Source organism: Falco punctatus (genome assembly GCF_963210335.1).
Source record: "Falco punctatus genome assembly, chromosome: 2".
In the NCBI taxonomy this organism is placed as follows: Eukaryota; Metazoa; Chordata; class Aves; order Falconiformes; family Falconidae; genus Falco; species Falco punctatus.
The window spans coordinates 6,464,223-6,478,113 of record NC_137581.1 but is presented as its reverse complement, the minus strand read 5'-3'; positions in this window follow the sequence as shown (position 1 = coordinate 6,478,113).

Below are 13,891 nucleotides of genomic sequence, written 5' to 3'. Positions count from 1 at the left end.
AGGAGGCAAGAAGGCTTGTGTGTTTTATAACAAAGCATGTTTCTGAAATCACAACAAATTCACTTTGTTATGGGGCCAGCAGGTCTAAGGACAGTCTTTGTTAGTTAAAGACTGTCAGCAATATAGACTCAAAGTAACTTATTTTTTTCAGCACTATTTATTTTTTCCTTTTTTTCTTTTTCCCTCTCTCTCTCTCTCTCTCTCTCCCCCCCACCCCCCCCCACCCCCCCACCCCCCCCTAATTTTCCCCCCTTTCTAGTTCATTCTGGTTTTCCTTTTCTGGAAGAGGGTCGAACATAAATAATTAAAACCTTCGACTTAGACCTTTATACAGCTGACATGCTACTCTCTAAAATAACTTCAGAGGGACATGAAGCCCATGATAAATTTCTTTTACAGACTAACAATAAAGATTTGGGGTTGGGTTTTTGGGGTTTTGTGGAGGTGGTAGTATTAGGGGGTGAGTTGTTAAATAATTTTATTTCTTATTACTATTAATATAATAATTTAAATAAATAAAATTATAACCATCCCTTTGAGGCTTGCTTAGAAATAGTGGGGGACAGATAAAGAAGAAAATTAAATTGTTCAGTCTTAAAAAGCTCTGGGTATTGCCTGGAAATTGGGAAAGACTTGGAAAGAGGATAGGGTCCAATAGACCTTATAGATGGGTAACTCCTTTCCTGGGTTCCTGTAGGAGCCATCTGGCTTTATTGTCTCCAAATTCCATGAAGATAATTAGGGCCAGAGAACTTTGCTGGCCCTTGATTCAGCCAAAGCCAAAGCAAAAAAGGAAGGGTTTTGAAAATGAATAAATGGCAAGTATTTATGAGACTTAATTTACTAGTCTTGAAGCTTATTTTGTTTCATTAACTGTGGAGAGCAGGACTAATTCTTTCTGTACTCATTGCTGGTGTCAACCAAGAGGAACTGTTGCATGAGATTAAACCTGCCATAAAAGTGAAATGAGTGGAAAATCTAGGCATGCATGAAGCTGGGCAAAAACCGGGAGCATAGGGCTGCTCCCAACTATCCCTCTGACACACACAAGCTGATCATTCTGAAAACCTGAAATTTGCTTTAATTCTGTGATCCTCTAAAGCATTCAGTCTTCTTACTTACATACAGTTGTTCATAGTTGCCAGTCATAGATATCATACCTGATAGCTCATCTAGATATGTTAACTAAAATAACTATTTTTTCATGGCTGAACAACTGATTGTACCTTTGATCAGATTTGTTTCAGATTCTTGTTTTTTTCATTCAGAGAGCAATTAACAGTGGCTACTACAGTGGTGTATTTACCTTCCTTTGCCAATCTACATCCCCTTGTGTCTTTATGTCCATGTCTGAGGTTTGAAAATCACATTTACTGACAGTTTAGATGCTTGTCTCAATGCAGAGGTGCCTGGACAAAACGTCCTCTGTTGGGGTGTGAAAGGGATTTCTAAAATCCCTTCTGACCTTAAATACTTTGCAACTATTAAATACTTTGGCATTGTACTGTGTACTGTCTTCATCTCAGATGTCTTTCAGATCAGGATTAGTCAATTGCACTTGAAAGTTGTACCTGATTTCCAAAATCAAAGATTAAACTAATTTTGGAAGCAGGAATGTGTGCCATGGATCCACTCCCTTCTTTTCCTACCTATGATCAGGAGCTTCCTTAAAACAATAGTCTTGTAACATTTCTTGGATCACTACTCTGATGGCTTACAAAAAAAAAAGGGGGGGGGGGGGGGGGGGGGGGGCGGGAAGTAAACCAAACAATACAAGAAAAGCAAACCAAAAATTCCCCAAACTGTAAATTGACATATTCAGGTTATGTTATCTTTTGTGTTTCTAATTGTTTAATTATTTTAAATCTCTTTCACACGTGTCATTAGCACAGTGTAGATGAGTAGTTTGCAATGGATTGAGCTCAGTGAAAAAAAAGTTCCACAGTCTCTACTTCACAGGGCTGATAAGGGTTTTGTATAAGAACTGTCCTAGTGTCACCCATTCATTGAAGCTGTCACTAGCCTTTTGAACACTGACCTTGCTCATTTGCAAGCTGCCAAGCTTATTCTTGTATTGGATTATTAATCACATACAGAAGTGTCTGGGATGCAAATACATAATTAATGCCTATAGTACAAGATGCTGAATTAGGATCTGCCGATTCTTTGAGTAAATGGTGAGGAATATTAGGCGCGTTTTGAGGGAATGAGGAAGTCTTAGAGTGGAAGTTATATGTGCACTGATGGAGGGCACTATATAGCTAGGGAACTCTCCCAGCTGTAAAGAGTTAATATTTCTCTTGTGAAGGCAGGGTGAGTCTATAGATACATTCTTAATAAAAATGTAGTTATATGGGTAGGACTTGGCTAAAACAAGTGATTATCTTCCCATCGCTAGTTAACAAACCCAGATTTGTGCAAATGAAAGAGGATTTCTATGTCATGATGAAAGGGAAGCTAGAGTAGGCTCCTAAGTCACACGAGAAGTCATTTAAGACAGTAAAACACATAGTACAACAGGTAACACTCGCTTATTCATTTTTCTATACCTTTCGCAGCATAACATCATTATTGGCCCGTATGAAAAATGAGTTATGAAAACATTTGGCTTTCTCTTATAAAACATTTATAAGCCTTTCTGTGCAGGAGTCATGTTTTACTTGGGATTCATTGATTTACGGAACATAACATTCTGCATGTACCTGTATACCCTGGTGAATCTTTTTACCGACTATAAATAAATCAAGCTTTTAACAAATTAAGTAAATTCTGTGATGGTAAAATTAAGTTTTTGGTGTGCAGTTAGACCTGACTCAGACTTTGCTAAGTCAATGGAAACCTCTAAAATACTTTCAGGTTACTTGGTTTAAACTCTCCTATAATTAATAAATATTGTAGTGTATAAAGGGTCTTACAGTTATTATTTTCATTTCTATAACAAATTTATTCAACTGCAGGATCTGAATAGATGATTTGTTTCTTTCCCTACCTTGCTCCAGATCCCTTGTCTTATGATTATTCACGTTGCAAGCTTCTGCCTGGTTGGCTGCCATGGTCACTTCTGGAGTAATCCAGCTCATTTCATTCCATAAAGGCACACAAACTCAGCCATTTGTCCAAAGAGCCTCTCCAGCTGAACAGTCTGGATGAGGACTGCAGCACTACATTTGGCTCCCTTCACACAGGAGTCCTCCAGCTCTATCCTAGCAGGCCATGGACACTTAAATATTCAACATGCTTTCCTAGCATAAGAAGGTAATGAACCACACCTTCAGCATCATACTACAAAACATCAATGAAGCAAATGCACGAGTGCCATCTCATTGCTCCAAGGACTTTCAACAGAATTATAAAAAAAACCAAAAAAACATAAAACAACCAAACAAAAAAAATCATTCAGGTCACAGACCTCTAGTATGAAGTTAATAGGTCAGATCAGGTCCAAGTGCTACAGTATGTGGGTCAACTTTGCTTGACAGAAAGCTGGTTGAGTGTGGTATTAATGCGGGGTGGGCAATTTCAATGGGCCAGTGCTCTATCATTGGTAGGGGCAATGAAAGAATAAAGGCAGAACTTGCCTGTCCCTTATTATATGCCTTCACAGAGCCTTGAATAATTCTATTCCAGTTGTAGTTGGCTATTCTCAGTGTGGGTCTGATAATGGATAGAATTAAGATTTTTAAGAAAAAAAATGTAGCTATATGTAGATAATTCACTCATGCAAAGACATGAAGATGTTAATTGTGAACTAATTTTTCCTGTTCTTATAAGACAAGTTAATAGCAAAAGAGGCAAAGAGTTCTGTCAATAAAATGTTGGACAGACTTGGAAGCTGACTTTCTTGGCAAGCTCTCTCACTTAAAGCTTTCTAGTGTTTGGCATTTGACTCCTATCAATATGAATCTCATGGTCCACTCTAGTGATTCTTTTATCTAGCTGAAATGTGTCTTAAATCAGAGCTTAAGATTTGTTTTGGCTCATCTTAAGGAATACAGTGATGTAGGGATGCAGCTGCCAGAAAATAAGTGAAAGGAAGAAACTGGAGCTTCTTGTCATTGTGAATTGAAAGTTCTGACCACTGCATAAGTGTACGGAAGACAGTTTTCAGAAGTTCAACAGATTTCTAAAAGCTTGCTGTTATCTTCCAAAGGAAGACCCTGGAGCCATTCAGTTGTTTCAGCTTTTAAAAGCAGAGCTAGTTTTAAAGGTATTTTAAAAAGTGTACTGGAGCTGAGTGTGGTTGAAACAGTACAAAGGGTATTACCCTGAGACTTGAATTAATTCCCTTCATTCTTCTGCATATTTCTTTGGTCTTGGCTGTGTTTCCATTTTTGGTCTCCTATTTATAAAAGTTGAATAGTGGTGGTGTCATCATAGTAAGCTTGATTATTCTAAGTGGAGTTTTATTACTTTATAAAATTCTAGAGATATATAATAAGCAATAAGAATGGAGAAAAAGTACTTCAAAGAATGATAGAATAATTTAAATTGGAAGGAATCTTAGGGTGACATGTAGTCTAATTCCCTGTTCAAATCAAGGCCATTTTCAAAATTATCTTAGGTTGCTTAGGCCCTTGTGTTAGCTGAGAACTGTCTAACCTGTGCACGGATAAAGGCAGGGCTTCTGGGCAAAAGTGGTTGAGACCACATAAACTGAACCTATTGTCACTTACATGTGCAAAGAGGTGCAATTTATAGTAATGCAGCAAATGGTAATTTCTGAGTGCCCGATGGTGAATTTAATGGTATACTTTTAACACACTTTTAGCACAATTATAATTGTTTTGCAGCTGTGTTGATGTAAAAGTATTATGACAACACAATGACTCTATGAAAAGTGATTAGTAGTAATTCATCTAATCAGGAGGACTGAGTTTACAACCTTTAATCTACACCGTCTTTTCTCAGAAATCGTCTTTCTGCCTTCACAAACGGACTCTGTAGGGTCATTACCAAAAAGGTGTAATAGTATATCTCTTACACTTTTCAGTAATGACAGTGGTTGCCTGTATTATAAAGTGTAGGAGATATGCTGGGAATCTGTTGAGTTTCAGACACCTTTATAGCATACAGCATACTGAACAGCTCCTGGTAGTTCATAGCAATATACCTTTCCTATACTGACTGATTCGTTGCCAGTTCCTAAAGTTCTGTGAACAGCTAAAGAGCACCCCTTGCCTTTTAATACCCTGGAGTATTTATCGGGGTGCTGCAGAGTGTGACAATAATTCAACAGGAATGTGCCAGAGGAGAAAATATGTCCTTGCTTGCCAGTTGTTCTGAAATGTGCACAGGTTAATGGGAATAAGAGGCTTAATGTGTTATTTGTGTCTAAAATATCTGGAAAATGCTCTAAACCATATCAAAAGAACTTGAGGTGTATGTAGAATATACCTTGTACATAATTCATGTGCAAAGTAGTCTAATTTTTGGAAACTTTTTTTGCCAGGTATAAATATGGACATAATCAGTCAATCACTCATTGAATATAACATGTAGTGATCTCATTAAGGATTATACTTTAGAATTTTTAAAGCCATTCTTAAAAGACTATACTTTAAGAGTCTTTATCTTTCCTCCTGAGAAAATCTGCTTCAAATTGTTCCAGTAAAATTGCAGAAAAAAATGAAAACATTAGGTGATCTGCATACCAAACACTAGCCTTACCCTCTAATAACTATAAAGCTATTAAAAATATAGCAACGATTCAGGAGGCAAATGCCATCTTGACTTCTTCCAGCTTCTGGTTGTGTGTGAATGGGAAGAGATCAAAGCCTTCCAAAAGGGCAGGTTATCTTACTGAAGCAAGCAAGCAAAACAAAACATCGAAACCAAAACACAAAGACATGGAAAGATAAGCAAGTGAGAGCTTTGAGTTAGAAACATCTTCCCCTGGGCATGAGCTATGTAGGTTGCAAAGAGATTCTGGTTTTCATCATTAATAGGTTTAACAGGACTAAATATACTATGCAATGTGGGTCTCTGAATACCTATGTGCACTTAACAGCTGCATTTCATGGAAAGGCGCAGATTGAAGGCATTTCAGTCAGCCCTGTGAAACTAAACGAGACAAGTTCAGCTTTGTCCTAAGGGATGAGATCAGTTCTGTCGAGTCAAATGCATTTCTTCCCAGTAAATAATGAATAACAAAATAGACCTTCTGCAGAACATGAAAAATTGGTGTTTGGTGTGGTGACTTGTAATAGCATGCTTTCTACCATCATGGTATCAGCAGCTGTTTTGCACTTTATTACAAAAATTGGCTTAGTAGTTGCATTTTGCCAAAATCTAAGCAAGAAAAATTTACCAGAAGACATATGTCTAGTAGCCATAGGATTATGCACTATGTTCACAGACAAAAAACCCGACCAACTCCAGAATAAAGGCAGTGTTATATACATATATATATAACACACACACACACTTCCCCATTTAATATACAACTAAATCTGTTGGGAATTAATACAATGGGAAATAAACACTTAATCTTATTGCCTTTGTACATCTGGCCTAAGAACTCCCAGTGATGTGTATTTCCATGAATTTCATAATGCAATGGAAATTATGATTATGGCTTTCATATAAAACCTCTCAGCATATTACCAGAGCACTGAGGTGATGTTATTGCAGTGATAAATGCTAAGGACTCATGTGAAGACATGAGAACTATGCTTTTAAATTTGATATAGGCAATAAGCAGCCTGAGAATGGTTCTAGTCAGTAGCTATATAATAAAGCAGGGACAAATAAATAGAGAGAATAGCTTTAATCACTTGACTCCTCAGCACTGAGCATCTCTGTCCTGTTCAGCAGGTCTTGTCTTACCCTGGATATAAAAAACCAGTATCTGGTCTAGACTGGTCATTGAACTCCTCATATATCAGCAAGTGAAATGGCCACATCCAGAAAACACTTCATCCTATTCACCTCAAATACCAATACTCAGAAATTAGTAACTCTGGAGCTGTTTTTAACTTTCATTTTAATGGGAGACTCAGTGACTAGCCTGGATGGGACACTGAACTTCAGACAGCTGACTTCAGATAAGATGGATAATTATCTGTGTTCTTCCTAGTTAATGATCAAACAGCCAGACACCATATTTTATCCTCCTTCCAGTCACACATTTTGTCTTAAAGAGCGGCTAATAGTTGAGGCTTTGGAAAAGGCTGCATGAATCCTAAAACAGGTTTATCTGTGTTATCTGTCCCATGGAGAGGACTCCTTCTAACACTGAGAATGCAGCCTAAGATCTGAAATGTAAAACTACATCACTGATTAAAAAAAACCCTCTAAAATTCCTTTAAACTACATCACTGATTTAAAAAAAGAAAAACAACTCTAAAAATTCTTTAATATTTTGTTTTTTCCTTCTTTTTTACAGTAAATGTAACAATGTTCTTAGATCCTTATTGGACTGAAGTCTCCTGATCTTTGTAAGCAGAGCTTCTGGGAAAACAGACCAGACTTGAACTTTGATTTTCTTATTACACTGTTAGTCAATGCCTCATCTAAAATATGTATCCTTTATATTTTCCCTTAGAAGCTTTTATTTTACTATATTTCTAGACTGTTACAGAATAGTTTTGCCTTTCAAGATGGGTTTATAACTTGCATTTCAAATATATGACTTTATTCAGTTGCAAACCTGTAAATTATCCTCTTGATCAACCTGTGGCACGACATAGAAAATATAGTCTGCCATGTCTGTACGGAGGTCTGTCTTTTTATTCTAGGCTAGGCACTGTAACTTCTGAGTGATTCTTCTGAGACCTGGGTTTCCACTGCTCCCTTTGCGGCTCAGAGGTACTTTGTCATTAAAATGTAAAGGGAAGAGCTAAGCTGCGGAATGAATGTAGATGTGAATATTTGCCCGCTCCAGTATAAGGTCACTGGAACCATAGCCAAGAAGGTCTTCTGTAGAAAAGAGAATTTTTTTAAAAGATGTGCTTTGAAGAACACTCTGAGCCTATAGGTAATGCTGCCTTCTTTTCTGTTGGTACAATTAACTCTGAGCTGTAGGAAGTAGCTGTGTCCAACCTTCCTTCAGGCCTGTTGCATTGGTCTCTTTCAGTATTTCCTAAATCTTTGCTTCTTTGATGCATCTCTGTAGTCCTTCAGAAACAAGTAATTCCTTTGAAAATTTAGGAGTGATGCAGTAGGCTGCAAGGGAGAAAAAATGAGTAGCAAGAAGCAGAAAGGATGAGAATAAAAAACTCAATTTCATAAATCTTAGAAGTCTGCTTTGTACTAACTCATTTGAATTTTCTTTTTTTTCCCAGTTTTTGTTTGCACATGGCTCCACTTTCTTCATTTCCTTTATTAAGGTTAGAAGATGAATGAGCTGAAGAGAACCGTAATTGAAAACATTGTCCTTTCCTTAGTTCCATGCACCAACCTTTGAGCCTGTAGCAAAATCCTGCGTCATGTGTCTTTCCTGTGGTTCAAGACACATTTCTAGGACCATAAAGCAAACCCCTTCAAGGTCAGTGGTCATCTGTCACTTTATTTCCACGCACCATGAATCACTGCCCTGGGGAGTCCCTACCAACCCAGCTGATATCCTGAAGCCTTGGCTTTGATTCCGTGTAGTCCATTGTTCTTTTTTAAAAGTGCATACAAGATTCAGGTTATTAAAAATAAAGTCCAATCTCACTGCTTTGAGCTAGGACAATATGTCAGCTAATTTATAAAATAAACACTGATTGATAAAAGTAATAAATAAACTGGAGATAATTGGTCTCTGTTTCTATCTTATTTGAACCATAAAATCCAATTTACCATTTGCGATTTCAAATTAAACTGGGGAAATGAGACTGTATGCAATCACAACTGCTCGTGTTCTATGGCCGGCATGCAGCCTGAAACTCTATTTTCTTATCTAAAATATGACTGGTGTCTAAGAAAGACCCTTTGACAGCTGTCACTGAAAATTAAAAGTCCTTGACAACCATGTCCCTGTTTATTCCAGCAGCAGTGACATGGTTCAAAGAAGATTAGGTCCAGTAAATATGACTTGAAAGTAAGACAACTTTGTTAGGATTGCTTCAGGTGTCTTAACGGAGTTGCACCAGTGACCTTTAGCCATAAGGAGACAATATATTACTTTGTGTGTGCTTGATATGGCTTATTACAAGTTTGAATGAGTGCAGAATAAATCTGTCCTAACACCTCTGTGCGAAACTCCTCTGTGGACTGTAATGAATGTTGTTCACTGTCATAATCTAAGACAATAGGTTTGGAAACCTTGTGGTAATGCATGTTTAGTGACTCCCTGAAACTCTGCACTTTGAAAACAGTTTTATAACAGGATCTTACAGTAAAAATCAAGGGTCTCTCAAGGGTCCTCTGTATTAATTATAGCCTCCTCACCCCACCCCAAAGAACATGGCAAACAGTATCCTATTAAGTACTGCAAAATTTAACAACTGGATTATTCTGAGCACCAGGCCATAGGTGTGGCTTTGCAGACTTCCATGAGCACAAGGGCATTGTGCCCTTATTCAGAACGGATGGATAATTTACAGTGATAGCAGTATGCTACTTTTTTTAGCTTAAGCGTAGCTTTGCGCTGACTATACACCTTCTGGTCACCTCAGTGAAAAGCCTGAACTAGTCTCTGCCTGCTCACAAAAGCTGATGTGAACATATTCACAGAGACGCATCTGAAGGCAGCAACAAGCCATGTGACAAAGCGGGGCAAGTTTCTTGTAGCCTATTGCACAGCAAGGGAAATTGAGTGTTGATTGTTCTGCTCTAAAAATATAAAATAATCTGCATTAGTGAAATATTTAAATATTGTTTTTTAATAAAGGAGCATCAAAACTGGCATACTACATTTTAAGCCTTTCTTTTTGAAAACCTGCATTTTCCACAAAGGAGAGGAATTTATTTTTTTTTAACCTCATCTCCCCCTCATCTTTATTGCCCTTCCAGCTCTCCACTGTTGGGAAGTATCTGAAGATGACTCATGAATCTGAGCTATCCAAAATATGATTACAGTATCTATTGTTTTTAAAAGTAAACAGTAAAGATGTGTTTCTGAAAATCTCCAAGTATACAATGTGTATGAAGTTCAAACTACATACAATAGATCAAAGCAAATCAGAACAGTGATTTTCTCTTTGCTATTTTATATATTTTAGTTTTAGTTATATGTTTTAACTATCAGCCAGCAACTCTGAGCATTGCAAAACTATAAAGATATAAAAGCACCCAGACCATTTCTTGCAAATTCACACTGGTAAGTAAAGTCACTTCATATTGATATTTCTATAGTCATATTCATATTGATATCTCTACCTTTAGCTTTGTAAAGAATGTGGTTAAATTTCAGTGACATTGTATTGAAAGGCTTCTACAGACTTTCCCTAAGTATTTTAGAAAAAGCAGTTTAGCAAATGCATCTCACTTTCTTATAATGAGGCTATAAGAAAGTAAGAGGACATTTGAAATAGAGATAGGACAGGAGTGTACTCAGCTATTACATTTGAGCTTAAATTAAAAAAGAAATTGTTCAAGTACAATGGTGAATCATATGTCTTTCTGAAAACCAGGTTTCTTCTTAGAGGCATTCATCACATGCTTAAGGATCCTTATAATCAAAATGGTGAAGAAATTAAATTCTCACTAAAGTATATGGAAATGCAATATCCCCAACATACTGTATTATTTCTTTCCACTCCATATTTTCCTATGATATTTTAGTACATACATTGACTGGAGGCAATAATTTCTCATTGACTTAATAGTTTTTCTAAGAATATGTGACTCGGCCAAACCATGATGTTGACCTGAAAATATATGGCTATTAGAATATTCTGGTTTTAAAAGTTTCGTTAACTTCATAAGTGTTGGCAGCCTGAAAAGAAACACATAGATTTTTCTGTCTCCCTCACAAACACCTTCCTTGGACACTCACTTGTTCATTGTTTGAATAAAAACGCGTTTTCATACCATTGCACAAAAATATCTTGAATATTTTCTTTACTGGTGTCACTGCTTTTGGTTCTTTGACCTTAGATTTACTTTGGCATTGTGTAGCAGGTAGTACCATTGTTTCAGACCAACAACCACTGCCATTTCTTGGAATAATGTACAGGCATGTTGCTCATTACTGACAGTATATATATCTTTCCAGCAGGGTACAGGGTTTCTACTGTGGAATTCACCATTATTGGATATTTTCAAGACTTGGCTAGATGGAAGCATGCTTACCTAGTCTTGTGTTGGGAATAGCTCTGCTTTTATCAGGAGGCTGGTCTAGGTGACCCCTGGTTGCCTGTTTTAACCAACATTTCAATGGCTGTTATCTGTTTTCCTTTTGGTTCTATCACTGTTGGTTAGACAGTCTCCTAGAGGCACATTCAGACACCTCTAGCTGATCAGCTTCACCAGGTCATTCAGCTGCCTCATCTCCTTCAGCTCCATCTTACTGGTGAAGATAAGTGGGATTTACCAGAACAATTCATCGAGCTAAATTTTGGATGCTGAATCTGGAAGTCTTTCAACCCCCTGTTAACTATAAACTGTAGGAATATTAGGCAGGCAACATAGCTAGATTAGATCCTTCAATTTCAATGTTGTGAATATTTCCCATGTCTTCAAGTACATCCATTCCCTGCCTTTATATTCCTAGGACAAGAGGAAATGGCCTCAAGATGTGCCAGGGGAGGTTTAGATTAGATATTAGGAAAAATTCTTCACCAAAAAGGTTGTCAAGCACTGGAACAGGCTGCCCAGGGAAGTGGAGGCATCACCATCCCTGGAGGGATTTCAAAGACGTGTAGGTGTGCCAGCTAGGGACATGGTTTAGTGGTGGGCTTGGCAGTGCTGAGTCAGCAGTTGGACTTGATGATCTTAAGGGTCTTTTCCAGCTTAAATGATTTTATGGTTCTACGATTCTATGTAATAGGAACCAGAAACCTGCCACAAAGATACTAATTTTATCACACCATAAGACTGTCATGGGGCTGGAAGTTCTAGTGACATAAAGAAAACCATTTGTAACAACATTTTCCCATGCCTGTCTCCCCTTGAGTCAGATCTCAGAAAAGAAACTGTTTGTTTGTTTGTTTTGTTTAAAAGTATATCAGGAAGTCCTGCACAATCTTTAAAAACATATCCACAAAACATCAGATTTCCCTGGTAGAGTACTACTGGTTTCATCAGGTAAAAGAAGTTATAGTTAATGACTTATCTGGCAGCACCTTATTATTTTTTTTTTCCAATAGGTACATTGCTCAGTTATCAGAGCTTAATTTTTCTGGCAATAGAAGAATCACAACACATGGCATAAAATTTCAGTGATACTGAATGGGTTGACATAAAAGCTGACCAGAAGTTATCTGCAACAGTTACAGGAACTTAGCACCTCAGGAAGAGTTATGAAAATGAATAAAAAGTTGCTGCCACTGGAAAATACATTTATCTAGGGATTTGCTACTATTTCAGTGTCTGGGGACAAACTGTGAAGTCTTCCAGTTATAAAGCTTTGTACGTGCCTGACTGCCAGGCATGCTGACTATGGCATAAAACCTATCTATAGATGTTTTTTTCCCAAGTTCTCATAAAGCCTGAAGACAGCACTTTTCCAGCTGATGGTGCTTATGCCCTAGAGGAGGCATCCATCATACCATAATATGCTTTTCCTGCCTGATTTATTTCTTATTCATCTGGCAATTCATTCAATCTAAACTTCCATACTTTAGTAAACAAATTACTATCTTTTAGCCTGTCATGGCAAATTTGTTTCACTGTCCTGGACAATTAGTTGATTTGGACAGTATTCAGGCTAGTGGCCTTGAACATCCAAAATACTATGTCTTACAAACGTATTTTCTGTTTCCCAAAGGGCAGCCTCAGACATCTATCAGAATTAACAGCTTTCTTCATGTTTGATACAGATTTCTCTCATATATTTTCTAAATTTCATATACAAATCATTAATGTGGCATCATTGTGAAGCTTATATTTGTCTGTGCTGCAGCAATCACTACAGGTTCCAATTCACCCGAGAGTGTATCCAGCAGAGAATTTATATAGCCACAGGATAAATCATATTTCCTGCAGAGCAGTCTCTGCAACACAAAACTTCTTTAAAAACATCAGCAGATGAATAACTTGCAGCTTTGCTCTGAAAAAGCCCATAGCAACTGCAGCGACATGCAACCTGCGCTATAAAAGTGCTGTATTTCAGCACTTCCCTGTATTCCCAGGGATTTCCTAAATACTCCAGGGGAAAATGATGTGGGATACCAAGATGGTGATATTTCCTTGTAGAAGATATTCAGTGTCTTCAAAAGGTGATACATAATTTGCCAAAGCAGGCAGAAACAGAATCTGAACAAGAACTGAAGTATCTTGATTTCCCTCATTTCATCTTTGTTATTCTGTAAGAACTGACACGGCAATCTCATCCCAACGCGAGTGAGAGTTGGTTCAGAATATACACAAGCAGCAGAGCTAATAAAACACTGTTTCAGGTGGAATTATATAATGATTTACCAGATTTTCCCTTCCTGACTGCAATATCCCCAGCTTTCCCAGCACCTCCTTTCTCCATTACGTTATCAGTCCCTGAATACCTCTGCTCCCCTGAAGCACCCCTGTGCAGCAGCACAGCAAACAGGCTCTGAGATAAGCTGATGGGTCAGCTACCTATTGACGGGCTTGATAGCAAACAAAATATCTAAGCATCAAGCTTCTTTTGCAACTTTTCCCCCACTGCAGTCTTTTCAGAGGTACAAAAGCTGAGGTAAACGATCGCAAACTTGCATCTTTCTTCGCAGCTGCACTTTTCCCCCAGACCTAAATATGTACAAACTCTCCACTCTGAGACTGAATAATCGAGGGAGAAGACTGGCCCTGAACAGACAGTGCAATTGCACCC